This window comes from Mauremys reevesii, linkage group 3 (genome assembly GCF_016161935.1).
Source record: "Mauremys reevesii isolate NIE-2019 linkage group 3, ASM1616193v1, whole genome shotgun sequence".
NCBI classification, from domain to species: domain Eukaryota; kingdom Metazoa; phylum Chordata; order Testudines; family Geoemydidae; genus Mauremys; species Mauremys reevesii.
In genome coordinates this window covers 146,004,062-146,030,477 of record NC_052625.1, presented here as the reverse complement: position 1 = coordinate 146,030,477, position 26,416 = coordinate 146,004,062, and the positions used below count along the sequence as shown (strand labels likewise).

The following is a 26,416-nucleotide window of genomic DNA, read 5'->3' as shown; positions in this document are numbered from 1 at the left end:
AGGAACCCTAACCTAGCTCCAAGCGCCCTATATTTAGGAAGCCCAACACTAGCTCCAAGTGCCTTACCCGTAGGAACCCTAACCCTAACTCCAAGTGCCCTACCCATAGGAACCCTAGCCATAGGTAGGGAAGCTCTACCCATAGGAAACCTAACCCTAGGGTGGGAAACCCTATCCATAGGAACCCTAACCCTAGCTCCAGATGCCCTATCCATCGGAACCCTAACCCTAGGGCGGGAGCCCTACCAAGAGGAACCTAACCCTAGCTCTAAGTGCCCTACCAAAAGCCACCATAACCCTAGCTCCAAGTGCCCTACCCATAGGAACCTTAACGATAGCTCCAAGTGCCCTACCCATAGGAACCCTAACGCAAGCTCCAAGTGCCCTACCCATAGGAACCCTAACCCTAGTTCCAAGTGCCCTACCCATAGGAACCCTAACGCTAGTTCCAAGTGCCCTACCCATAGGAACCCTAACGCTAGTTCCAAGTGCCCTACCCATAGGAACCCTAACCCTTGCTCCAAGTGTCCTACCCATAGGAACCCTAACCCTAGTTCCTAGTGTCCTACCCATAGGAATCCTAACCCTAGCTCCAAGTGCCCTACCCATAGTAACTCTAACCCTAGCTCCAAGTGCACTACCCATAGGAACCCTAACGCTTAGGGAGGAAGCCCTACCCATAGGAACCCTAACCCTAGGGCGGGAAGCCCTACCCATAGGAACCCTAACCCTAGGGCGGGAAGCCCTACCAATAGGAACCCTTACCGTAGCTCCAAGTGCCTTATGCATACGAACCCTAAACCTAGCTCCAAGCGCCCTACCTTTAGGAAGCCCAACACTAGCTCCAAGTGCCCTACCCGTAGAAACCCTAACCCTAGCTCCAAGTGCCCTACCCATAGGAACCCTGACTCTAGGTAGGGAAGCCCTACCCATAGGAACCCTAACCTAGGGCGGGAAGCCCTACCCATAGGAACCCTAACCCTAGCTCCAAGTACCCTACCCATAGGAGCCTTAACCCTAGCTTGAACTGCCCTAACCATAGGAACCCTAACCCTAGCTCCAAGTGCCCTACCCATGGAAACCCTAATCCTAGGGCGGGAAGCCCTACCCATGGGAACCCTAACCCTAGTTCCAGGTGCCCTATCCATCGGAACCCTAACCCTAGGGCAGGAAGCCTTACCCATAGTAACGCTAACCCTAGCTCCAAGTGCCCTACCAAAAAGGAACCCTAACCCTAGCTCCAAGTGCCCTACCAAAAAGGAACCCGAACCCTAGCTCCAAGTGCCCTACCCATAGGAACCCTAACCCTAGCTCCAAGTGCCCTTCCCATAGGAACCCTAACCCTAGGGCGGGAAGCCCTACCCATAGTAACCCTAACCCTAGCACCAAGTGCCCTACCCATAGGAACCCTTACCCTAGCACCAAGTGCCCTACCCATAGGAACCCTTACCCTAGCACCAAGTGCCCTACCCACAGAAACCCTAAACGTAGGGCGGGAAGTCCCACCAATATGAACCCTAAGCCTAGCTCCAAGTGCCCTATCCATGGGAACCCTAACCCTAGCTCCAGCTGCCCTATCCATGGGAACCCTAACCCTAGGGCGGGAGCCGTACCAAGAGGAACCTAACCCTAGCTCCAAGTGCCCTACCCATAGGAACCCTAACCCTAGCTCCAAGTGCCCTACCCATAGGAACCCTAACCCTAGCTCCAAGTGCCCTACCCATAGGAACCCTGACCCTAGCTCCAAGTGCCCTACCCATAGGAACCCTAACCCTAGCTCCAAATACCCTACCATTAGGAACCCTAACCCTAGCTCTAAGTGCACTCGCATAGGAACCCTAACCCTAGGGCGGAAAGCCCTACCAATAGGAACGCTAACCCTAGATCCAAGTGCCCAACCAAAAGGAACTCTAACCCTAGCACCAAGTGCCCTACCCAGAGGAACCCTAACCCGAGCTCCAACTGCCCTACTCATAGGAAGGCTAACGCTAGGATGGGAAGCCCTACCCATAGGAACCCTTACCCTAGCTCCAATTGCCCTACTCATAGGAAGGCTAACGCTAGGACGGGAAGCCCTACCCATAGGAACCCTTACCCTAGCTCCAAGTGCCCTACCCATAGGAGCCCTAACCCTAGCTCCTACTGCCCTGTCCATAGGAACCCTAACACTAGCTCCAAGAGCAATACACATAGGAACCCTAAACGTAGGGCGGGAAGCACTACCCATAGTAACCCTAACCCTAGCACCAAGTGCCCTACCCATAGGAACCCTTACCCTAGCTCCAAGTGCCCTACCCACAGGAACCCTAAACGTAGGGCGGGAAGCCCCACCAATAGGAACCCTAACCCTAGCTCCAGCTGCCCTATCCATCGGAACCCTAACCCTAGGGCGGGAGCCCTACCAAGAGGAACCTAACCCTAGCTCCAAGTGCCCTACCCATAGGAACCATAACCCTAGCTCCAAGTGCCCCACGCATAGGAAACCTAACACTAGGGCAGGAAGCCCTACCCATAGAAACCCTAACCTTAGATCCAAGTGCCCTACCCATAGGAACCCTAACCCTAGGGTGGGAAGCCCTACCAATAGGAACCCTAACCCTAGCTCCAAGTGCCCTACAGATAGGAACCATAACCCTAGGTCCAATTGCCCTACCCATAGGAGCTCTAACCCTAGCTCCAAGTGCCCTACCAATAGGAACCCTACCCTAGGGCAGGAAGCCCTACCCATAGGAACCCTAACCCTAGGGTGGGAAGCCCTACCAATAGGAACCCTAATCCTAGGGCAGGAAACCCTACCCATAGGAACCATGACCCTAGCTCCAAGTGCCCTACCCATAGGAACCCTAACCCTAGCTCCAAGTGCCCTACCCATAGGTACCCTAGCCCAAGCTCCAAGTGCCTTATCCATAGGAACCCTAATCCTAGCTCCAAATACCCTACCATTAGGAACCCTAACCCTAGCTCTAAGTGCACTCGCATAGGAACCCTAGCCCTAGGGCGGAAAGCCCTACCCATAGGAACCCTAACACTAGGGCGGGAAGCCCTACCCATAGGAACGCTAACCCTAGCTCCAAGTGCCCTACCAAAAGCAACCATAACCCTAGCTCCAAGTGGCCTACCCATAGGAAACCTAACCCTAGCTCCAAGTGCCCTACCCATAGGAACCCTAACCCAAGCTCCAAGTGCCCTACCCATAGGAACCCTAACCCTAGCTCCAAGTGCCCTACCCATAGGAACCCTAACCCTAGCTCCAAGTGCCCTACCCATAGGAACCCTAACCCTAGCTCCAAGTGCCCTACCCATAGGAACCCTAACTCTAGCTCCAAGTGCCCTACATAAAGCAACCATAACCCTAGCTCCAAGTGCCCTACCCATGGGAACCCTAACCCTAGCTCCAAGTGCCCTACCCATAGGAACCCTAACCGTAGCTCCAAGTGCCCTACCCATAGGAACCCTAACCCTAGCTCCAAGTGCCCTACCCATAGGAACCCTAGCCCAAGCTGCAACTGCCCTTCCCATAGAAACCCTAGCCGTAGGGCTGGAAGCCCTACCAATAGGAACCCTAACCCTACCTCCAAGTGCCTTATCCATATGAACCCTAAACCTAGCTCCAAGCGCCCTACCCATAAGAACCCTAACCATAGGTAGGAAAGCTCTACCCATAGGAACCCTAACCCTAGCTCCAAGTGCCCTACCCATAGGAACCCTAACCCTAGGGTGGGAAGCCCCACGAATAGGAACCCTAACCCTAGCTCCAAGTGCCCTACCCATGGGAACCCTAACCCTAGCTCCAGATGCCCTATCTATCGGAACCCTAACCCTAGGGCGGGAAGCCCTACCCATAGGAACGCTAACCCTAGCTCCAAGTGTCCTACCAAAAGCAACTATAACCCTAGCTCCAAGTGCCGTACCCATAGGAACCCTAACGATAGCTCCAAGTGCCCTACCCATAGGAACCCTAACCGAAGCTTCAAGTGCCCTACCCATAGGAACCCTAACCGTAGGTCCAATTGCCCTTTCCATAGGAGCTCTAACCCTAGGGCGGGAAGCCCTACCCATAGGAACCCTAACACTAGGGCGGGAAGCCCTACCCATAGGAACGCTAACCCTATCTCCAAGTGCCCTACCAAAAGCAACCCTAACCTTAGATCCAAGTGCCCTACCAATAGGAACCCTACCCTAGGGCAGGAAGCCCTACCCATAGGAACCCTTACCCTAGCTCCAAGTGCCTTATCCATAGGAACCCTAACCCTAGCTCCAAATACCCTACCATTAGGAACCCTAACCCTAGCTCTAAGTGCACTCGCATAGGAACCCTAGCCCTAGGGCGGGAAGCCCTACCCATAGGAACCCTAACACTAGGGCGGGAAGCCCTACCCATAGGAACACTAACCCTAGCTCCAAGTGCCCTACCAAAAGCAACCATAACCCTAGCTCCAAGTGGCCTACCCATAGGAACCCTAACCCTAGCTCCAAGTGCCCTACCCATAGGAACCCTAACCCAAGCTCCAAGTGCCCTACCCATAGAAACCCTAACCCTAGCTCCAAGTGCCCTACCCATAGGAACCCTAACCCTAGCTCCAAGTGCCCTACCCATAGGAACCCTAACCCTAGCTCCAAGTGCCCTACCCATAGGAACCCTAACCCTAGCTCCAAGTGCCCTACCCATAGGAACCCTAGGGCGGGAAGCCCTACCCATAGGAACCCTAACCCTAGCTCTAGGTGCCCTACCAAAAGCAACCATAACCCTAGCTCCAAGTGCCCTACCCATGGGAACCCTAACCCTAACTCCAAGTGCCCTACCCATAGGAACCCTAACCCTAGCTCCAAGTGCCCTACCCATAGGAACCCTAACCCTAGCTCCAAGTGCCCTACCCATAGGAACCCTAGCCCAAGCTGCAACTGCCCTTCCCATAGAAACCCTAGCCGTAGGGCTGGAAGCCCTACCAATAGGAACCCTAACCCTACCTCCATGTGCCTTATCCATATGAACCCTAAACCTAGCTTCAAGCGCCCTACCCATAAGGACCCTAACCATAGGTAGGAAAGCTCTACCCATAGGAACCCTAACCCTAGCTCCAAGTGCCTTATCCATAGGAACCCTAACCCTAGCTCCAAATACCCTACCATTAGGAACCCTAACCCTAGCTCTAAGTGCACTCGCATAGGAACCCTAGCCCTAGGGCGGGAAGCCCTACCCATAGGAACCCTAACACTAGGGCGGGAAGCCCTACCCATAGGAACGCTAACCCTAGCTCCAAGTGCCCTACCAAAAGCAACCATAACCCTAGCTCCAAGTGGCCTACCCATAGGAACCCTAACCCTAGCTCCAAGTGCCCTACCCATAGGAACCATAACCCAAGCTCCAAGTGCCCTACCCATAGGAACCCTAACCCTAGCTCCAAGTGCCCTACCAATAGGAACCCTAACCCTAGCTCCAAGTGCCCTACCCATAGGAACCCTAACCCTAGCTCCAAGTGCCCTACCCATAGGAACCCTAGCCCTAGGGCGGGAAGCCCTACCCATAGGAACCCTAACCCTAGCTCCAAGTGCCCTACCAAAAGCAACCATAACCCTAGCTCCAAGTGCCCTACCCATGGGAACCCTAACCCTAGCTCCAAGTGCCCTACCCATAGGAACCCTAACCCTAGCTCCAAGTGCCCTACCCATAGGAACCCTAACCCTAGCTCCAAGTGCCCTACCCATAGGAACCCTAGCCCAAGCTGCAACTGCCCTTCCCATAGAAACCCTAGCCGTAGGGCTGGAAGCCCTACCAATAGGAACCCTAACCCTACCTCCAAGTGCCTTATCCATATGAACCCTAAACCTAGCTCCAAGCGCCCTACCCATAAGAACCCTAACCATAGGTAGGAAAGCTCTACCCATAGGAACCCTAACCCTAGCTCCAAGTGCCCTACCCATAGGAACCCTAACCCTAGGGTGGGAAGCCCCACGAATAGGAACCCTAATCCTAGCTCCAAGTCCCCTACCCATAGGAACCCTAACCATAGCTCCAAGTGCCCTACCAAAAGCAACCATAACCCTAGCACCAAGTGCCCTACCCATGGGAACCCTAACCCTAGCTCCAAGTGCCCTACCCATAGGAACCCTAACCCTAGCTGCAAGTGCCCTACCCATAGGAACCCTAACCCTAGCTCCAAGTGCCCTACCCATAGGAACCCTAGCCCAAGCTGCAACTGCCCTTCCCATAGAAACCCTAGCCGTAGGGCTGGAAGCCCTACCAATAGGAACCCTAACCCTACCTCCAAGTGCCTTATCCATATGAACCCTAAACCTAGCTCCAAGCGCCCTACCCATAAGAACCCTAACCATAGGTAGGAAAGCTCTACCCATAGGAACCTAACCCTAGCTCCAAGTGCCCTACCCATAGGAACCCTAACCCTAGGGCGTGTTGCCCTACGAATAGGAACCATAACCCTAGCTCCAAGTGCCCTACCCATGGGAACCCTAACCCTAGCTCCAGATGCCCTATCTATCGGAACCTTAACCCTAGGGCGGGAAGCCCTACCAATAGGAACCCTAACCCAAGGGCGGGAAGCCCTACCCATAGGAACGCTAACCCTAGCTCCAAGTGCCCTACCAAAAGCAACCATAAACCTAGGTCCAGATCCCCTATCTATCGGAACCCTAACCCTAGGGCGGGAAGCCCTACCCATAGGAACGCTAACCCTAGCTCCAAGTGTCCTACCAAAAGCAACCATAACCCTAGCTCCTAGTGCCGTACCCATAGGAACCCTAACGATAGCTCCAAGTGCCCTACCCATAGGAACCCTAACCCAAGCTCCAATTGCCCTACCCATAGGAACCCTAACCCTAGCTCCAAGTGCCCTACCCATAGGAACCATAACCCTAGGTCCAATTGCCCTTTCCATAGGAGCTCTAACCCTAGCTCCAAGTGCCCTACCCATCGGAACACTAACCCTAGGGCGGGAAGCCCTACCCATAGGAACCCTAACACTAGCTCCAAGTGCCCTACCCATAGGAACCCTAACCCAAGCTCCAAGTGCCCTACCCATAGGAACCCTAACCCTAGCTCCAAGTGCCCTACCCATAGGAACCCTAACCCTAGCTCCAAGTGCCCTACCCATAGGAACCCTAGCCCAAGCTCCAAGTGTCCTACCCATAGGAACCCTAACCCTAGGGCGGGAAGCCCTACCCATAGGAACGCTAACCCTAGCTCCAAGTGCCCTACCAAAAGCAACCATAAACCTAGCTCCAAGTGCCCTACCCATAGAAACCCTAACCCTAGCTCCAAGTGCCCTACCCATAGGAACCCTAACCCTAGCTCCAAGTGCCCTACCCATAGGAACCCTAACCCTAGCTCCAAGTACCCTACCCATAGGAACCCTAGCCGAAGCTCCAAGTGTCCTTCTCATAGGAACCCTAACCCTAGGGCGGGAAGCCCTACCCATAGGAACTCTTACCCTATCTCCAAGTGCCCTACCCATAGGAGCCCTAACCCTAGCTCCTACTGCCCTGTCCATAGGAACCCTAATCCTGGCTCCAAGTGCCCTACCCATAGGAAACCTAACACTAGGGCAGGAAGCCCTACCCATAGAAACCCTAACCTTAGATCCAAGTGCCCTACCCATAGGAAACCTAACCCTAGGGCGGGCAGCACTACCCATAGGAACCCTAACCCTAACTCCAAATGCCCTACCCATAGGAAACCTAACACTAGGGCAGGAAGCCCTACCCATAGAAACCCTAACCTTAGATCCAAGTGCCCTACCCATAGGAACCCTAACCCTAGGGTGGGAAGCCCTACCCATAGGAACCCTAACCCAAGCTGCAACTGCCCTTCCCATAGAAACCCTAGCCCTAGGGCTGAAAGCCCTACCAATAGGAACCCTAACCCTACCTCCAAGTGACTTATCCATATGAACCCTAAACCTAGCTCCAAGCGCCCTACCCATAGGAACCCTAACAAATAGGTAGGAAAGCTCTACCCATAGGAACCCTATCCCTAGCTCCAAGTGCCCTACCCATGGGAACCCTAACCCTAGCTCCAAGTGCCCTACCCATAGGAACCCTAACCCAAGCTCCAAGTGCCCTACCCATAGAAACCCTAACCCTAGCTCCAAGTGCCCTACCCATAGGAACCCTAACCCTAGCTCCAAGTGCCCTACCCATAGGAACCCTAACCCTAGCTCCAAGTGCCCTACCCATAGGAACCCTAACCCTAGCTCCAAGTGCCCTACCCATAGGAACCCTAGCCCTAGGGCGGGAAGCCCTACCCATAGGAACCCTAACCCTAGCTCTAGGTGCCCTACCAAAAGCAACCATAACCCTAGCTCCAAGTGCCCTACCCATGGGAACCCTAACCCTAACTCCAAGTGCCCTACCCATAGGAACCCTAACCCTAGCTCCAAGTGCCCTACCCATAGGAACCCTAACCCTAGCTCCAAGTGCCCTACCCATAGGAACCCTAGCCCAAGCTGCAACTGCCCTTCCCATAGAAACCCTAGCCGTAGGGCTGGAAGCCCTACCAATAGGAACCCTAACCCTACCTCCATGTGCCTTATCCATATGAACCCTAAACCTAGCTTCAAGCGCCCTACCCATAAGGACCCTAACCATAGGTAGGAAAGCTCTACCCATAGGAACCCTAACCCTAGCTCCAAGTGCCTTATCCATAGGAACCCTAACCCTAGCTCCAAATACCCTACCATTAGGAACCCTAACCCTAGCTCTAAGTGCACTCGCATAGGAACCCTAGCCCTAGGGCGGGAAGCCCTACCCATAGGAACCCTAACACTAGGGCGGGAAGCCCTACCCATAGGAACGCTAACCCTAGCTCCAAGTGCCCTACCAAAAGCAACCATAACCCTAGCTCCAAGTGGCCTACCCATAGGAACCCTAACCCTAGCTCCAAGTGCCCTACCCATAGGAACCATAACCCAAGCTCCAAGTGCCCTACCCATAGGAACCCTAACCCTAGCTCCAAGTGCCCTACCAATAGGAACCCTAACCCTATCTCCAAGTGTCCTACCCATAGGAACCCTAACCCTCTCTCCACGTTCCCTGACCTTAGGAACCCTAGCCCTAGGGTGGGAATCCCTACCCATAGGAACCCTCAACCTAGCTCCAAGTGCCCTACCAAAAGCAACCATAACCCTAGCTCCAAGTGCCCTACCCATGGGAACCCTAACCCTAGCTCCAAGTGCCCTACCCATAGGAACCCTAACCCTAGCTCCAAGTGCCCTACCCATAGGAACCCTAACCCTAGCTCCAAGTGCCCTACCCATAGGAACCCTAGCCCAAGCTGCAACTGCCCTAACAATAGAAACCCTATCCGTAGGGCAGCAAGCCCTTCCAATAGGAACCCTAACACTAGCTCCATGTGCCGTATCCATCTGAACCTAAACCTAGCTCCAAGCGCCCTACCCATAAGAACCCTAACCATAGGTAGGAAAGCTCTACCCATAGGAACCCTAACCCTAGCTCCAAGTGCCCTACCCATAGGAACCCTAACCCTAGGGTGGGAAGCCCCACGAATAGGAACCCTAATCCTAGCTCCAAGTGCCCTACCCATAGGAACCCTAACCATAGCTCCAAGTGCCCTACCAAAAGCAACCATAACCCTAGCACCAAGTGCCCTACCCATGGGAACCCTAACCCTAGCTCCAAGTGCCCTACCCATAGGAACCCTAACCCTAGCTGCAAGTGCCCTACCCATAGGAACCCTAACCCTAGCTCCAAGTGCCCTACCCATAGGAACCCTAGCCCAAGCTGCAACTGCCCTTCCCATAGAAACCCTAGCCGTAGGGCTGGAAGCCCTACCAATAGGAACCCTAACCCTACCTCCAAGTGCCTTATCCATATGAACCCTAAACCTAGCTCCAAGCGCCCTACCCATAAGAACCCTAACCATAGGTAGGAAAGCTCTACCCATAGGAACCCTAACCCTAGCTCCAAGTGCCCTACCCATAGGAACCCTAACCCTAGGGTGGGAAGCCCCACGAATAGGAACCCTAACCCTAGCTCCAAGTGCCCTACCCATGGGAACCCTAACCCTAGCTCCAGATGCCCTATCTATCGGAACCTTAACCCTAGGGCGGGAAGCCCTACCAATAGGAACCCTAACCCAAGGGCGGGAAGCCCTACCCATAGGAACGCTAACCCTAGCTCCAAGTGCCCTACCAAAAGCAACCATAAACCTAGGTCCAGATCCCCTATCTATCGGAACCCTAACCCTAGGGCGGGAAGCCCTACCCATATGAACGCTAACCCTAGCTCCAAGTGTCCTACCAAAAGCAACCATAACCCTAGCTCCAAGTGCCGTACCCATAGGAACCCTAACGATAGCTCCAAGTGCCCTACCCATAGGAACCCTAACCCAAGCTCCAATTGCCCTACCCATAGGAACCCTAACCCTAGCTCCAAGTGCCCTACCCATAGGAACCATAACCCTAGGTCCAATTGCCCTTTCCATAGGAGCTCTAACCCTAGCTCCAAGTGCCCTACCCATCGGAACACTAACCCTAGGGCGGGAAGCCCTACCCATAGGAACCCTAACACTAGCTCCAAGTGCCCTACCCATAGGAACCCTAACCCAAGCTCCAAGTGCCCTAACCATAGGAACCCTAACCCTAGCTCCAAGTGCCCTACCCATAGGAACCCTAACCCTAGCTCCAAGTGCCCTACCCATAGGAACCCTAGCCCAAGCTCCAAGTGTCCTACCCATAGGAACCCTAACCCTAGGGCGGGAAGCCCTACCCATAGGAACGCTAACCCTAGCTCCAAGTGCCCTACCAAAAGCAACCATAAACCTAGCTCCAAGTGCCCTACCCATAGAAACCCTAACCCTAGCTCCAAGTGCCCTACCCATAGGAACCCTAACCCTAGCTCCAAGTGCCCTACCCATAGGAACCCTAACCCTAGCTCCAAGTACCCTACCCATAGGAACCCTAGCCGAAGCTCCAAGTGTCCTTCTCATAGGAACCCTAACCCTAGGGCGGGAAGCCCTACCCATAGGAACTCTTACCCTATCTCCAAGTGCCCTACCCATAGGAGCCCTAACCCTAGCTCCTACTGCCCTGTCCATAGGAACCCTAATCCTGGCTCCAAGTGCCCTACCCATAGGAAACCTAACACTAGGGCAGGAAGCCCTACCCATAGAAACCCTAACCTTAGATCCAAGTGCCCTACCCATAGGAAACCTAACCCTAGGGCGGGCAGCACTACCCATAGGAACCCTAACCCTAACTCCAAATGCCCTACCCATAGGAAACCTAACACTAGGGCAGGAAGCCCTACCCATAGAAACCCTAACCTTAGATCCAAGTGCCCTACCCATAGGAACCCTAACCCTAGGGTGGGAAGCCCTACCCATAGGAACCCTAACCCAAGCTGCAACTGCCCTTCCCATAGAAACCCTAGCCCTAGGGCTGAAAGCCCTACCAATAGGAACCCTAACCCTACCTCCAAGTGACTTATCCATATGAACCCTAAACCTAGCTCCAAGCGCCCTACCCATAGGAACCCTAACAAATAGGTAGGAAAGCTCTACCCATAGGAACCCTATCCCTAGCTCCAAGTGCCCTACCCATGGGAACCCTAACCCTAGCTCCAGATGCCCTATCTATCGGAAGCCTAACCATAGGGCGGGAAGCCCTACCCATAGGAACGCTAACCCTAGCTCCAAGTGCCCTGCCCATAGGAACCCTAACCCTAGCTCCAAGTGCCCTACCCATAGGAACCATAACCCTAGGTCCAATTGCCCTTTCCATAGGAGCTCTAACCCTAGCTCCAAGTGCCCTACCCATAGGAACCCTAACACTAGGTCGGGAAGCCCTACCCATAGGAACGCTAACCCTATCTCCAAGTGCCCTACCAAAAGCAACCATAACCCTAGCTCCAAGTGGCCTACCCATAGGAACCCTAACCCTAGCTCCAAGTGCCCTACCCGTAGGAACCCTAACCCAAGCTCCAAGTGCCCTACCCATAGGAACGCTAGCCCTAGCTCCAAGTGCCCTACCCATAAGAACCCTAACCCTAGCTCCAAGTGCCCTACCCATAGGAACCCTAACCCAAGCTCCAAGTGCCCTACCCATGGGAACCCTAACCCTAGTTCCAGATGCCCTATCTATCGGAACCCTAACCCTAGGGCGGGAAGCCCTACCCATAGGAAGTCTAAGCCTAGCTCCAAGTGCCCTACCAATAGCAACCATAACCCTAGCTCCAAGTGCCGTACCCCTAGGAACACTACCTCTAGCTCCAAGTGCCATACCGATAGGACCCCTAACCGTAGCTCCAAGTGCCCTACCCATAGGAACCCTATCCCCAAGTGCCCTACCCATAGGAACCCTACCCCAAGCTCCAAGTGCCCTACCCATAGGAACCCTAACCCTAGGGCGGGAAGCCCTACCCATAGGAACCCTTACCCTAGCTCCAAGTGCACTACCCATAGGAACCCTAACAATAGGGCAGGAAGCCCTACCCATAGAAACCGTAACCTTAGATCCAAGTGCCCTACCCATAGGAACCCTAACCCTAGGGTGGGAAGCCCTACCCATAGGAACCCTAACCCAAGCTCCAAGTGCCCTACCCATAGGAACGCTAACCCTAGCTCCAAGTGCCCTACCCATAGGAACCCTAACCCTAGCTCCAAGTGCCCTACCCATAGGAACCCTAACCCAAGCTCCAAGTGCCCTACCCATGGGAACCCTAACCCTAGTTCCAGATGCCCTATCTATCGGAACCCTAACCCTAGGGCGGGAAGCCCTACCCATAGGAACGCTAACCCTAGCTCCAAGTACCGTACCAAAAGCAACCCTAACCCTAACCCCAAGTGCCCTACCCATAGGAACCCTAACCCAAGCTTCAAGTGCCCTACCTATAGGAACCCTAACCCTAGCTCCAAGTGTCCTACCCATAGGAACCCTAGCCCAAGCTCCAAGTGTCCTACCCATAGGAACCCTAACCCTAGGGCGGGAAGCCCTACCCATAGGAACCCTAGCCCAAGCTCCAAGTGTCCTACCCATAGGAACCCTAACCCTAGGGCGGGAAGCCCTACCCATAGGAACCCTTACCCTAGCTCCAAGTGCCCTACCCATGGGAACCCTAATCCTAGCTCAAGGTGCCCTATCCATCGGAACCCTAACTGTAGGTCGGGAAGCCCTACCCATAAGAACCCTACGGTAGGGCAGGAAGTCCTACCCATAGGAACCCTAACCTTAGGGCGGGAAGCCCTACCCACAGGAACCCTATCCCAAACTCCAAGTGCCCTACCCATAGGAACGCTAGCCCAAGCTCCAAGTGCCCTACCCATCGGAACACTAACCCTAGGGCGGGAAGCCCTACCCATAGGAACCCTAACACTAGGGCAGGAAGCCCTACCCATAGGAACGCTAACCCTATCTCCAAGTGCCCTACCAAAAGCAACCATAACCCTAGCTCCAAGTGGCCTACCCATAGGAACCCTAACCCTAGCTCCAAGTGCCCTACCCATAGGAACCCTAACCCAAGCTCCAAGTGCCATACCCATAGGAACGCTAACCCTAGCTCCAAGTGCCCTACCCATAGGAACCCTAACCCTAGCTCCAAGTGCCCTACCCATAGGAACCCTAACCCAAGCTCCAAGTGCCCTACCCATGGGAACCCTAACCCTAGTTCCAGATGCCCTATCTATCGGAACCCTAACCCTAGGGCGGGAAGCCCTACCCATAGGAACGCTAAGCCTAGCTCCAAGTGCCCTACCAAAAGCAACCATAACCCTAGCTCCAAGTGCCGTACCCATAGGAACCCTAACGATAGCTCCAAGTGCCATACCGATAGGAACCCTAACCGAAGCTCCAAGTGCCCTACCCATAGGAACCATAACCCCAAGTGTCCTACCCATAGGAACCCTAACCCTAGGGCGGGAAGCCCTACCCATAGGAACCCTTACCCTAGCTCCAAGTGCACTACCCATAGGAACCCTAACAATAGGGCAGGAAGCCCTACCCATAGAAACCGTAACCTTAGATCCAAGTGCCCTACCCATAGGAACCCTAACCCTAGGGTGGGAAGCCCTACCCATAGGAACCCTAACCCAAGCTCCAAGTGCCCTACCCATAGGAACGCTAACCCTAGCTCCAAGTGCCCTACCCATAGGAACCCTAACCCTAGCTCCAAGTGCCCTACCCATAGGAACCCTAACCCAAGCTCCAAGTGCCCTACCCATGGGAACCCTAACCCTAGATCCAGATGCCCTATCTATCGAACCCTAACCCTAGGGCGGGAAGCCCTACCCATAGGAACGCTAACCCTAGCTCCAAGTACCGCACTCAATAGGAACCCTAACCCTAACCCCAAGTGCCCTACCCATAGGAACCCTAACCCAAGCTTCAAGTGCCCTACCTATAGGAACCCTAACCCTAGCTCCAAGTGTCCTACCCATAGGAACCCTAGCCCAAGCTCCAAGTGTCCTACCCATAGGAACCCTAACCCTAGGGCGGGAAGCCCTACCCATAGGAACCCTAGCCCAAGCTCCAAGTGTCCTACCCATAGGAACCCTAACCCTAGGGCGGGAAGCCCTACCCATAGGAACCCTTACCCTAGCTCCAAGTGCCCTACCCATGGGAACCCTAATCCTAGCTCAAGGTGCCCTATCCATCGGAACCCTAACTGTAGGTCGGGAAGCCCTACCCATAAGAACCCTACGGTAGGGCAGGAAGTCCTACCCATAGGAACCCTAACCTTAGGGCGGGAAGCCCTACCCACAGGAACCCTATCCCAAACTCCAAGTGCCCTACCCATAGGAACGCTAGCCCAAGCTCCAAGTGCCCTACCCATCGGAACACTAACCCTAGGGCGGGAAGCCCTACCCATAGGAACCCTAACACTAGGGCGGGAAGCCCTACCCATAGGAACGCTAACCCTATCTCCAAGTGCCCTACCAAAAGCAACCATAACCCTAGCTCCAAGTGGCCTACCCATAGGAACCCTAACCCTAGCTCCAAGTGCCCTACCCATAGGAACCCTAACCCAAGCTCCAAGTGCCCTACCCATAGGAACGCTAACCCTAGCTCCAAGTGCCCTACCCATAGGAACCCTAACCCTAGCTCCAAGTGCCCTACCCATAGGAACCCTAACCCAAGCTCCAAGTGCCCTACCCATGGGAACCCTAACCCTAGTTCCAGATGCCCTATCTATCGGAACCCTAACCCTAGGGCGGGAAGCCCTACCCATAGGAACGCTAAGCCTAGCTCCAAGTGCCCTACCAAAAGCAACCATAACCCTAGCTCCAAGTGCCGTACCCATAGGAACCCTAACGATAGCTCCAAGTGCCATACCGATAGGAACCCTAACCGAAGCTCCAAGTGCCCTACCCATAGGAACCCTAACCCCAAGTGCCCTACCCATAGGAACCCTAGCCCAAGCTCCAAGTGTCCTACCCATAGGAACCCTAACCCTAGGGCGGGAAGCCCTACCCATAGGAACCCTTACCCTAGCTCCAAGTGCACTACCCATAGGAACCCTAACAATAGGGCAGGAAGCCCTACCCATAGAAACCGTAACCTTAGATCCAAGTGCCCTACCCATAGGAACCCTAACCCTAGGGTGGGAAGCCCTACCCATAGGAACCCTAACCCAAGCTCCAAGTGCCCTACCCATAGGAACGCTAACCCTAGCTCCAAGTGCCCTACCCATAGGAACCCTAACCCTAGCTCCAAGTGCCCTACCCATAGGAACCCTAACCCAAGCTCCAAGTGCCCTACCCATGGGAACCCTAACCCTAGTTCCAGATGCCCTATCTATCGGAACCCTAACCCTAGGGCGGGAAGCCCTACCCATAGGAACGCTAACCCTAGCTCCAAGTACCGTACCAAAAGCAACCCTAACCCTAACCCCAAGTGCCCTACCCATAGGAACCCTAACCCAAGCTTCAAGTGCCCTACCTATAGGAACCCTAACCCTAGCTCCAAGTGTCCTACCCATAGGAACCCTAGCCCAAGCTCCAAGTGTCCTACCCATAGGAACCCTAACCCTAGGGCGGGAAGCCCTACCCATAGGAACCCTAGCCCAAGCTCCAAGTGTCCTACCCATAGGAACCCTAACCCTAGGGCGGGAAGCCCTACCCATAGGAACCCTTACCCTAGCTTCAAGTGCCCTAACCATAGGAGCGCTAAGCCTAGCTCCTACTGCCCTGTCCATAGGAACCCTAACCCTAGCTCCAAGTGCTCTACCCATAGGAACCCTAACCCTAGGGCGGGAAGCCCTACCCATAGAAACCCTAACCCTAGCTCCAAGTGCCCTACCCATGGGAACCCTAATCCTAGCTCAAGGTGCCCTATCCATCGGAACCCTAACTGTAGGGCGGGAAGCCCTACCCATAAGAACCCTACGGTAGGGCAGGAAGTCCTACCCATAGGAACCCTAACCCTAGCTCCAAGTGTCCTACCCATAGGAACCCTAACCCTAGGGCGGGAAGCCCTACCCACAGGAACCCTATCCCAAACTCCAAGTGCCCTACCCATAGGAACGCTAGCCCAAGCTCCAAGTGCCTTATCCATAGGAACGGTAACCCTAGTTCGATGTGCCCAACCAAAAAGGAACTCTAACCCTAACACCAAGTGCCGTACCCAGAGGAACCCTAACCGTAGGGCGGGAAACCCTACCAAGAGGAACCTAACCCTAGCTCCAAGTGCCCTACGCATAGGAAACCTAACACTAGGGCAGGAAGCCCTACCCATAGAAACCCTAACCTTAGATCCAAGTGCCCTACCCATAGGCACCCTAACCCTAGGTCCAATTCCCCTACCCATAGGAGCTCTAACCCTAGCTCCAAGTGCCCTACCCATAGGAACCCTACCCTAGGGCAGGAAGCCCTACCCATAGGAACCCTAACCCTAGGGTGGGAAGCTCTACCCATAGGAACCCTAACCCAAGCTGCAACTGCCCTTCCCATAGAAACCCTAGCCCTAGGGCTGGAAGCCCTACCAATAGGAACCCTAACCCTAGCTCCAAGTGCCTTATCCATAGGAACCCTAAACCTGACTCCAAGTGCCCTATCTTTAGGAAGCCCAACACTAGCTCCAAGTGCCTTACCCGTAGGAACCCTAACCCTAACTCCAAGTGTCCTACCCATAGGAACCCTAGCCATAGGTAGGGAAGCTCTACCCATAGGAACCCTAACCCTAGGACGGGAAACCCTACCCATAGGAACCCTAAACCTAGGGTGGGAAGCCCCACGAATAGGAACCCTAACCCTAGCTCCAAGTGCCCTATCCATAGGAACCCTACCCTAGGGCAGGAAGCCCTACCCATAGGAACCCTAACCCTGGGGGGGAGCCCTACCCATAGGAACCCTCACCCTAGGGTGGGAAGCCCCACGAATAGGAACCCTTACCCTAGCTCCAAGTGCCTTATCCATAGGAACCCTAAACCTAGCTCCAAGCGCCCTACCTTTAGGAAGCCCAACACTAGCTCCAAGTGCCCTACCGTAGGAACCCTAACCCTAGCTCCAAGTGCCCTACCCATAGGAACCCTGACTCTAGGTAGGGAAGCCCTACCCATAGGAACCCTAACCCTAGGGCGGGAAGCGCTACCCATAGGAACCCTAACCCTACCTCCAAGTACCCTACCCAGAGGAGCCTTAACTCTAGCTTGAACTGCCCTAACCATAGGAACCCTAACCCTAGCTGCAAGTGCCCTACCCATAGAAACCCTAATCCTAGGGCGGGAAGCCCTACCCATGGGAACCCTAACCCTAGCTCCAGGTGCCCTATCCATCGGAACCCTAACCCTACGGCAGGAAGCCTTACCCATAGCAACGCTAACCCTAGCTCCAAGTGCCCTACCAAAAGGAACCCTAACCCTAGCTCCAAGTGCCCTACCCATAGGAACCCGAACCCTAACTCCAAGTGCCCTACCCATAGGTGCCCTAACCCCAGCTCCTACTGCCCTGTCCATAGGAACCCTAACCCGAGCTCCAAGTGCCCTATCCATAGGAACCCTAACCGTAGGGCGGGAAGCCCTACCAAGAGGAACCTAACCCTAGCTCCAAGTGCCCTACTCATAGGAACCATAACCCTGGCTCCAAGTGCCCCACGCATAGGAGCCCTAACCGTAGGGCGGGAAGCCCTACCCATAGGAACCTTAACTGTAGCTCCAAGTGCCCAACCAAAAGGAACCCTAACCAGAGCTCCAAGTGCCCTATCCATAGGAACCCTAACCGTAGGGCGGGAAGCCGTACCAAGAGGAACCTAACCTTAGCTCCAAGTGCCCTACTCATAGGAACCATAACCCTAGCTCCAAGTGCCCCACGCATATGAGCCCTAACCGTAGGGCAGGAAGCCCTACCCATAGGGACCTTAACCCTAGCTCCAAGTGCCCTACCCATAGGAACCCTAACCCTAGCTCCAAGTGCCCTACCCATAGGAAGCCTAACGCTAGGACGGGAAGCCCTACCCATAGGAACCCTAACCCTAGCTCCAAGTTCCCTACCCATAGGAACCCTAACCCTAGCTCCAAGTGCCCTTCCCATAGGAGCCCTAACTCTAGGTCCTATTGGCCTGCTCCTAAGAACCCTACCCTAGGGGGGAGCTAACCCTAGCTCCAAGTGACCTACCCATAGGAACCCTATCCCTAGGGCGGGAAGCCCTACCCATAGAAACCCTAACCCTAGCTCCAAGTGCCCTACCCATAGGAACCCTAAACGTAGGGCGGGAAGCCCCACCAATAGGAACCCTAAGCCTAGCTCCAAGTGCCCTACCCATGGGAACCCTAATCCTAGCTCCAGGTGCCCTATCCATCGGAACCCTAACCCTAGGGCAGGAAGCCCTACCCATAGGAACCCTATCCCAAGCTCCAAGTGCCTTATACACAGGAACCCTAACCGTAGGGCGGGAAGCCCTACCAATAGGAACCCTAACCCTAGCTCTAAGTGCAGTCGCATTGTAACCCTAACCCTAGGGCGGAAAGTCCTACCAATAGGAACCCTAACCTTAGATCCAAGTGCCCTACCCATACGAACCCTAACCCTAAGGTGGGAAGCCCTACCAATAGGAACCCTAACCCTAGCTCCAAGTGCCCTTCCCATAGGAACCATAACCCCAGGTCCAATTGCCCTACCCATAGGAGCTCTAACCCTAGCTCCAAGTGCCGTACCCATAGGAACCCTACCCTAGGGCAGGAAGCCCTACCCATAGAAACCCTAGCCCTAGGGCTGGAAGCCCTACCAATAGGAACCCTAACCCTAGCTCCAAGTGCCTTATCCATAGGAACCCTAACCCTAACTCCAAGTGCCCTACCCATAGGAACCCTAACCATAGGTAGGGAAGCTCTACCCATAGGAACCCTAACCCTAGGGTGGGAAGCCCTACCCATAGGAACCCTAACCCTAGCTCCAAGTGCCCTACCCATAGGAACCCTAACCCTAGGGTGGGAAGCCCCACGAATAGGAACCCTAACCCTAGCTCCAAGTGCCCTACCCATGGGAACCCTAACCCTAGCTCCAGATGCCCTATCCATCGGAACCCTAACCCTAGGGCGGGAAGCCCTATCCATAGGAACACTAACCCTAGCTCCAAGTGCCCTACCAAAAGCAACTCTAACCCAAGCTCCAAGTGCCCTAGCCATAGGAACCCTAACCCTAGCTCCAAGTGCCCTACCCATAGGAACCCTAGCCCAAGCTCCTACTGCCCTGTCCATAGGAACCCTAATCCTAGCTCCAAGTGCCCTACCCATAGGAACCCTAACCCTAGGGCGGGAAGCCCTACCCATAGAAACCCTAACCCTAGCTCTAAGTGCCCTACCATAGGAACCCTAAACCTAGGGGGGGAAGCCCTACCAATAGGAACCCTAAGCCTAGCTCCAAGTGCCCTACCCATGGGAACCCTAACCCTAGCTCCAGGTGCCCTATCCATTGGAACCCTAACCCTAGGGCGGGAAGTCCTACCCATAGGAACCCTAGCCCTAGGAACCCTTACCCTAGCTCCAAATGCCCTACCATTAGGAACCCTAATCCGAGCTCCAAGTGCCCTATCCATAGGAACCGTAACCCTAGGGCGGGAAGCCCTACCAAGAGGAACCTAATCCTAGCTCCTAGTGCCCTACCCATAGGAACCCTAACCCTAGCTCCAAGTGCCCTACCCATAGGAACCCTAACCCTAGTGCTGGAAGTCCTACCCTTAGGATCCCTTACCCTAGGGCGGAAGCCCTACCCATAGGAACCCTAACCCTAGCTCCTAATTTTTTCCTAAGATGCTGTTTTTGAGTCACTTCAATCATCTCACTCGTTCCCAGAATGAAAGATTCACAAAGGTGGAAAACCCAGCTGGTTCTATCACATTAATATGGTAAGGGAACGGGGGGGTCAATGCCAAGAGACCTAGGAACCTAAGAAGTGCATTTAAGAGGGACTAAAGGCATCCAAAGTGCAGTTTGTCCTGTAATCATGATTGAGGGTCACAGCTAATTCTGATGCCAGTATAAAATTATTTAAAGGAGTTTTTAAGCTAGTCTCCCATTGAAAGTTGCTAACTACCACATGCTTATAGCAAAATACGATTTCCTGAATTATTCAAAATTTCTAGACTTTAATGAGAAATTTTCTCAGAAAGACTGGGCCCAGTTCTAAGCCCTCATTGATGAAAGCAGGCTTGTGCACATCAACACAGCTGCAGTCATGAGGCATGAATTGTGGATCCAATGTTCAGGGTTCCCCAGGGAGATCCAGAACAACAGTAAGGACCTTCCCTTTGAGGAGTCTAACTTCTTTAATGAAAAGACCTATTAATATCTACTCTCTTAAAGGCTCTAGGACAACCCCTCACTCTCTGCATTTACACCGCAGCTCTGAGGAGGAAACATCATAAGCAAACCCTCAGGCCCACTCACCCTCAGGTATTTTATCAGCAGCGCCCTTATGAACCCCCGTGCAAAGGACACGGGGTTCAAAGATCCAGGCATGTGACTTCCTTCACCTCTATGACCACTGAGGCAGGGAGAAGTAAGCTAACTATGATAGCTATGAAAACACTAAACTAATAAAAACTATAATTTGTATTTAGAGGTATCAAAGTAGAGAAAGACTGAAGCAGACAGATTACTCCAACTCAAGCCATTCGGTGTATGAAAGAACTGGAGAGGCGTCGGTCTGCACTGCCCTTTATACTCTGGTTTGGAACTTGAGGAGAACAATTATGCATGTGCAGACCCATGTACACGGCTTACTAAAACTCTCTAGACTAAGATGCATGGTTCATATGCATACCCATGTATGGAATTGACATAGGGATCCGATCATCGCTTGAAGAACATAACCTTTCTCTACATCAGTTTCCCAATCTCTAAAATGGAGATAATAATAAAGTAAAACTGTACAAGATACTACCCTTATTTTTACTACTGTACAAAACTACCCTCTATTTTTTGTAATCCACTTGAAACAGATAAGGCTTCATCCATTAATATTTGTACACTCTGAAATTCTTGAATGAAATCCAAAGGAAGTAGGAACTATTACTCTACCTCTTCGTGACATTATTTCTGAGATTGGGACAAAAATCTGCATCAGAGATAGGTAGACAGGTAGGGTCAGGTATCAAGGGAGACTATGCCAGACTGGGGAAGATGCTTAAGGAAATCGAGGCTCAGGTGATCTTCAGTGGGATTTTGCCTGTTCCTAGAGAAGGGCAACAAAGGTGTGACAAGATTATGGCAATCAACAGATGGCTCAGGCAGTGGTGCTATAAGGAGGGCTTTGGGATGTACGGCCACTGGGAAGCATTCATGGACAGAGGACTGTTCTCTCGGGATGGACTTCACCTGAGTAAGGAGGGAAATAGACTTCTAGGATGGAGGCTGGCACAACTGATTAAGAGAGCTTTAAACTAGGAATTTGGGGGAGATGGTTGGGAGATGTCCAGGTAATCTCCACGCCGGAATTTAACATTGAGAGGGAAGAAAACAAAGTAAGAGATGATACAGCCGGGGGCAGAAGAATGGCCATAAGGAGGAAGGGTAGTGTAGATACCAGTCTAATAGGTGATACTGGTGGTAGAATGTCTGTGCCTAACTGGGTAAAGAATGTCAGTGAAGCCAAACGGCAAAAATTAAGAGGTCTGTACACTAATGAGAGGAGCCTAGGTAACAAAATGGAGGAACTAGAGCTACTGGTGCAGGAAGTGAAACCGGATATTATAGGGATAACAGAAACATGGTGGAATAGTAGTCATGACTGGAGTACAGGTATTGAAGGCTATGTGCTGTTTAGGAAAGACAGAAATAAAGGCAACACAGCTGCAGTCATGTGGTGGAGTAGCATTGTATGTCAATGATGAGGTTAAGTGTAAAAAATAAGACATGATGGAATGGATAAGATAGAGTCTGTCTGGGCAAAAATCACACTGGAGAAGAAAGCTACTAGAACCGCCCCTGAGATAGTGCTTGGGGTGTGCTACAGACCACCGGGATCTGATTTGGATATGGATAGAGACCTCTTTAATGTTTTTAATGAAGTAAACACTAATGGGAATTGTGTGATCACGAGAGACTAACTTCCCAGATATAGCCTGAGGACAAGTGCTAGTAACAATAATAGGGCTCAGATTTTTCTGGATGTGATAGCTGATGGATTTCTTCACCAAGTAGTTGAAGAACCAACAAGAGGGGATGCCATTTTAGGTTTGGTTTTGGTGAGTAGTGAGGACCTCATAGAAGAAATGGTTGTAGGGGGACAACGTTGGTTCGAGTGATCATGAGCTAATTCAGTTCAAACTAGATGGAAGGATAAACAAAAATAGATCTGGGACTAGGGTTTTTTATTTCAAAAGGGCTAACTTTAAAGAATTAAGGAAATTAGTTAGGGAAGCGGATTGGACTGAAGAACTTGGGGATCTAAAGGCGGAGGAGGCCTGGAATTACTTCAAGTCAAAGCTGCAGAAATTATCAGAAGCCTGCATCCCAAGAAAGGGAAAAAAATCATAGGCAGGAGTTGTAGACCAAGCTGGATGAGCAAAGATCTCAGAGAGGTGATTAAGAAAAAGCAGAAAGCCTACATGGAGTGGAAGATGGGCGGGATTAGCAAGAAAAACTACGTTATTGAGGTCAGAACATGTAGGGATGAAGTGAGAAAGGCTAAAAGCCATGTAGAGTTGGACCTTGCAAAGGGAATTAAAACCAATAGTAAAAGGTTCTATAGCCATATAAATAAGAAGAAAACAAATAAAGAAGAAATAGGACCGCTAAACACTGAGGATGGAATGGAGGTTAAGGATAATCTAGGCATGGCACAATATCTAAATAAATACTTTGCCTCAGTCTTTAATAAGGCTAATGAGGAGCTTAGGGATAATGGTAGGATGACAAATGGGAATGAGGATATGGAGGTAGATATTACCACATCCGAGGTAGAAGCCAAACTCGAACAGCTTAATGGTACAAAATCAGAGGGCCTAGATAATCTTCATCCAAGAATATTAAAGGAACTGGCACATGAAATTGCAAGCCCATCAGTAAACTCAGAGGTTGTACCGTACGACTGGAGAATTGCTAACATAGTTCCTATTTTGAAAAAAAGGTGATCCGAGTAACTATAGGCCTGTTAGTTTGACATCTGTAGTATGTAAGGTCTTGGAAAAAATTTTGAAGGAGAAAGTAGTTAAGGACATTGAGGTCAATGGTAACTGGGACAAAATGAAACATGGTTTTACAAAAGGTAGATCGTGCCAAACCAACCTGATCTCCTTCTTTGAGAAGGTAACAGATTTTTTAGACAAAGGAAATGCAGTGGATCTAATTTACCTCAATTTCAGTAAGGCGTTTGACACGGTTCCACATGGGGAATTATTAGTTAAATTGGAAAAGATGGGGATCAATATGAAAATTGAAAGGTGGATAAGGAACTGGTTAAAGGGAGACTACAACGGGTCATACTGAAAGGTGAACTGTCAGGCTGGAAGGAGGTTACTAGTGGAGTTCCTCAGGGATCAGTTTTGGGGCCAATCTTATTTAACCTTTTTATTACTGACTTTGGCACAAAAAGCGGGAATGTGCTAATAAAGTTTGCAGATGACACAAAGCTGGGAGGTATTGCCAATACAGAGAAGGACTGGGATATCATACAGGAAGATCTGGATGACCTTGTAAACTGGAGTAATAGTAATAGGATGAAATTTAATAGTGAAAAGTGCAAGGCCATGCATTTAGGGATTAATAACAAGAATTTTATTTATAAATTGGGGACACATCAGTTGGAAGTAACGGAGGAGAAGGACCTCGGAGTATTGGTTGATCACAAGATGACTATGAGCCGCCAATGTGATATGGCCGTTAAAAAAGCTAATGCAGTTTTAGGATGCACCAGGCAAGGTATTTCCAGCAAAGATAAGGAGGTGTTAGTACCGTTATACAAGGCACTGGTGAGACCTCATCTGGAATACTGTGTGCAGTTCTGGTCTCTCATGTTTAAGAAGGATGAATTCAAACTGGAACAGGTTCAGAGACGGGTACTAGGATGATCTGAGGAATGGAAAACATGTCTTATGAAAGGAGACTCAAAGAGCTTGGCATGTTTAGCCTAACCAAAAGAAGGTTGAGAGGGGATATGATTGCTCTTTATAAATATATCAGAGGGATTAATATTAGGGAGGGAGAGGAATTATTTAAGCTTAGTACCAATGTGGACACAAGAACAAATGGATATAAACTAGACACTAGGAAGTTTAGACTTGAAATTAAATGAAGGTTTCTAACCATTAGACGAGTGAAGTTCTGGAACAGCCTTCCAAGGGGAGTAGTGGGGGCAAAAGACATATCTGGCTTTAAGACTAAGCTTGATACGTTTATGGAGGGGATGGTATGATGGGATAGCCTAATTTTGGCAATTAATTTGGCAATTGATCTTTGATTATCAGTATGCCCAGTGGTCTGTGATGGGATGTTAGATGGAATGGGATCTGAGTTACTACAGAGAATTCTTTCCTGCGTGCTGGCTGGTGAGTCTTGCCCACATGCTCAGGGTTTAACTGATCGCCATATTTGGGGTTGGGAAGGAATTTTCCTCCAGGGCAGATTGGCAGAGGCCCTGGAGGTTTTTCGCCTTCCTCGGCAGCGTGGGGGCATGGGTCACTTGCTGGAGAATTCTCTGCAGCTTGAGGTCTTCAAACCACAATTTGAGGACTTCAATAACTCAGACATAGGTTAGGGGTTTGTTATGGAAGTGGATGGGTGAGATTGTGTGGCCTGCATTGTGCAGGAGGTCAGACTAGATGATCATAATGGTCCCTTCTGACCTTAAAGTCTGAGTCTATGAGGTATAAGAATTTTCCTGTACTCATTCACCCCACCTCTCAGCTTATTGGTAGGGCACTGGCCTAGGTGACATCTTTTACCTCTCTAATTTTAATGATTCTACTATTTTTACTACAATGCTGTGAACAGTGCTGCTATAGTGCAGTTTAATAAAACTCAGCACCGTTGTCTCTCTGATTTTACGAACTAATGACAGAACAGATGCAGTTGATGTGGGGGTAACAAGTTATAAAACAAGTATAGGAATTCAAAGGGGAACAAAGCTGTTATATTTGTGAATTGAACTTTTTTTCCTCCAAGAAAAATCATCATGAAAGTTTGGAATGCCAACAATATGAAAAAGGTGAAAAAGTGAGGTTAATTGAGCTCTCACGTTTCCTTTATTTTAAGTAACTCACAAGCTATTAAATACATAACCACCATTTAAAACACATAGGTTTTTTTAGTTTGGCATATGGAATGTTTATGTTTCTTTAGTTTGGCATGTGGACGAAATGAAGTAAGAATGACTCATGAAGTCTCTCAGCAACTTCAAGTTTCTGACCACTGTTGATAGCATTACAGACCACAGCATCTGTGACATAAGCTTTATGCCTGTGCATAAAATCTATTTGATGCAACATAGCTAAGTCCATGCAAAAGTCTGATATAGCTGCAACAACATCAGGAAAATATTATTCTTCATAATGTTAATCTTTTTTGTTCCCCTTTAAAAAAAATTCTCCCTGAATATTATGCTAACATCAAGCATACAAATATATATATATATACACACACACATATATTAACTAACGTTATTTAAAAACATACACACAATCATGTTTACATGGGAAACATAAAAAACCACAAGTTGAACATTTCTCTTCTATTTTTATTTTAAATGGCTTGTTATAAAATCTACTTAATACAAAAAGCGCTAGAAATTATTGTCTCCAGTAGGGATAACATAGGGACTATGCACCTGATCTTGTTCCCACTGAAATGACATGGGAATTTTGCCGTTGACCTCAATGTGAGCAGAATGTGACACTAAGCGCCCCTGTATTCATAACCTGCACACTCTTGTAATAATCTTTGTACAAAATATGCCTTGGGAGGTATCATTTGAAAACTAATAACTCACTGATCATTAATAGCCTTCAGTGATGTAAGT

The 26,416-nt window shown here is 51.2% G+C and overlaps 2 protein-coding genes across 3 annotated transcripts in view; one reads left to right on the top strand and one right to left on the bottom strand.

Annotated features, from left to right (window-relative positions):
• RWDD2A (RWD domain containing 2A) overlaps nt 1–21,337 on the top strand; it is a 94,716-nt gene extending 73,379 nt beyond the window's left edge. For both annotated transcript variants that reach the window (XM_039529891.1, XM_039529890.1), the window contains 2 exons: nt 20,212–20,306; nt 21,021–21,337. The gene's annotated coding sequence lies outside the window, so the exon portion shown is untranslated. The remainder of the gene's footprint in view (nt 1–20,211; nt 20,307–21,020) is intronic.
• Nucleotides 1–26,416, bottom strand: part of ME1 (malic enzyme 1) — a 358,155-nt gene that overhangs the window by 54,980 nt on the left and 276,759 nt on the right. The gene's annotated exons all lie outside the window — the stretch shown is intronic.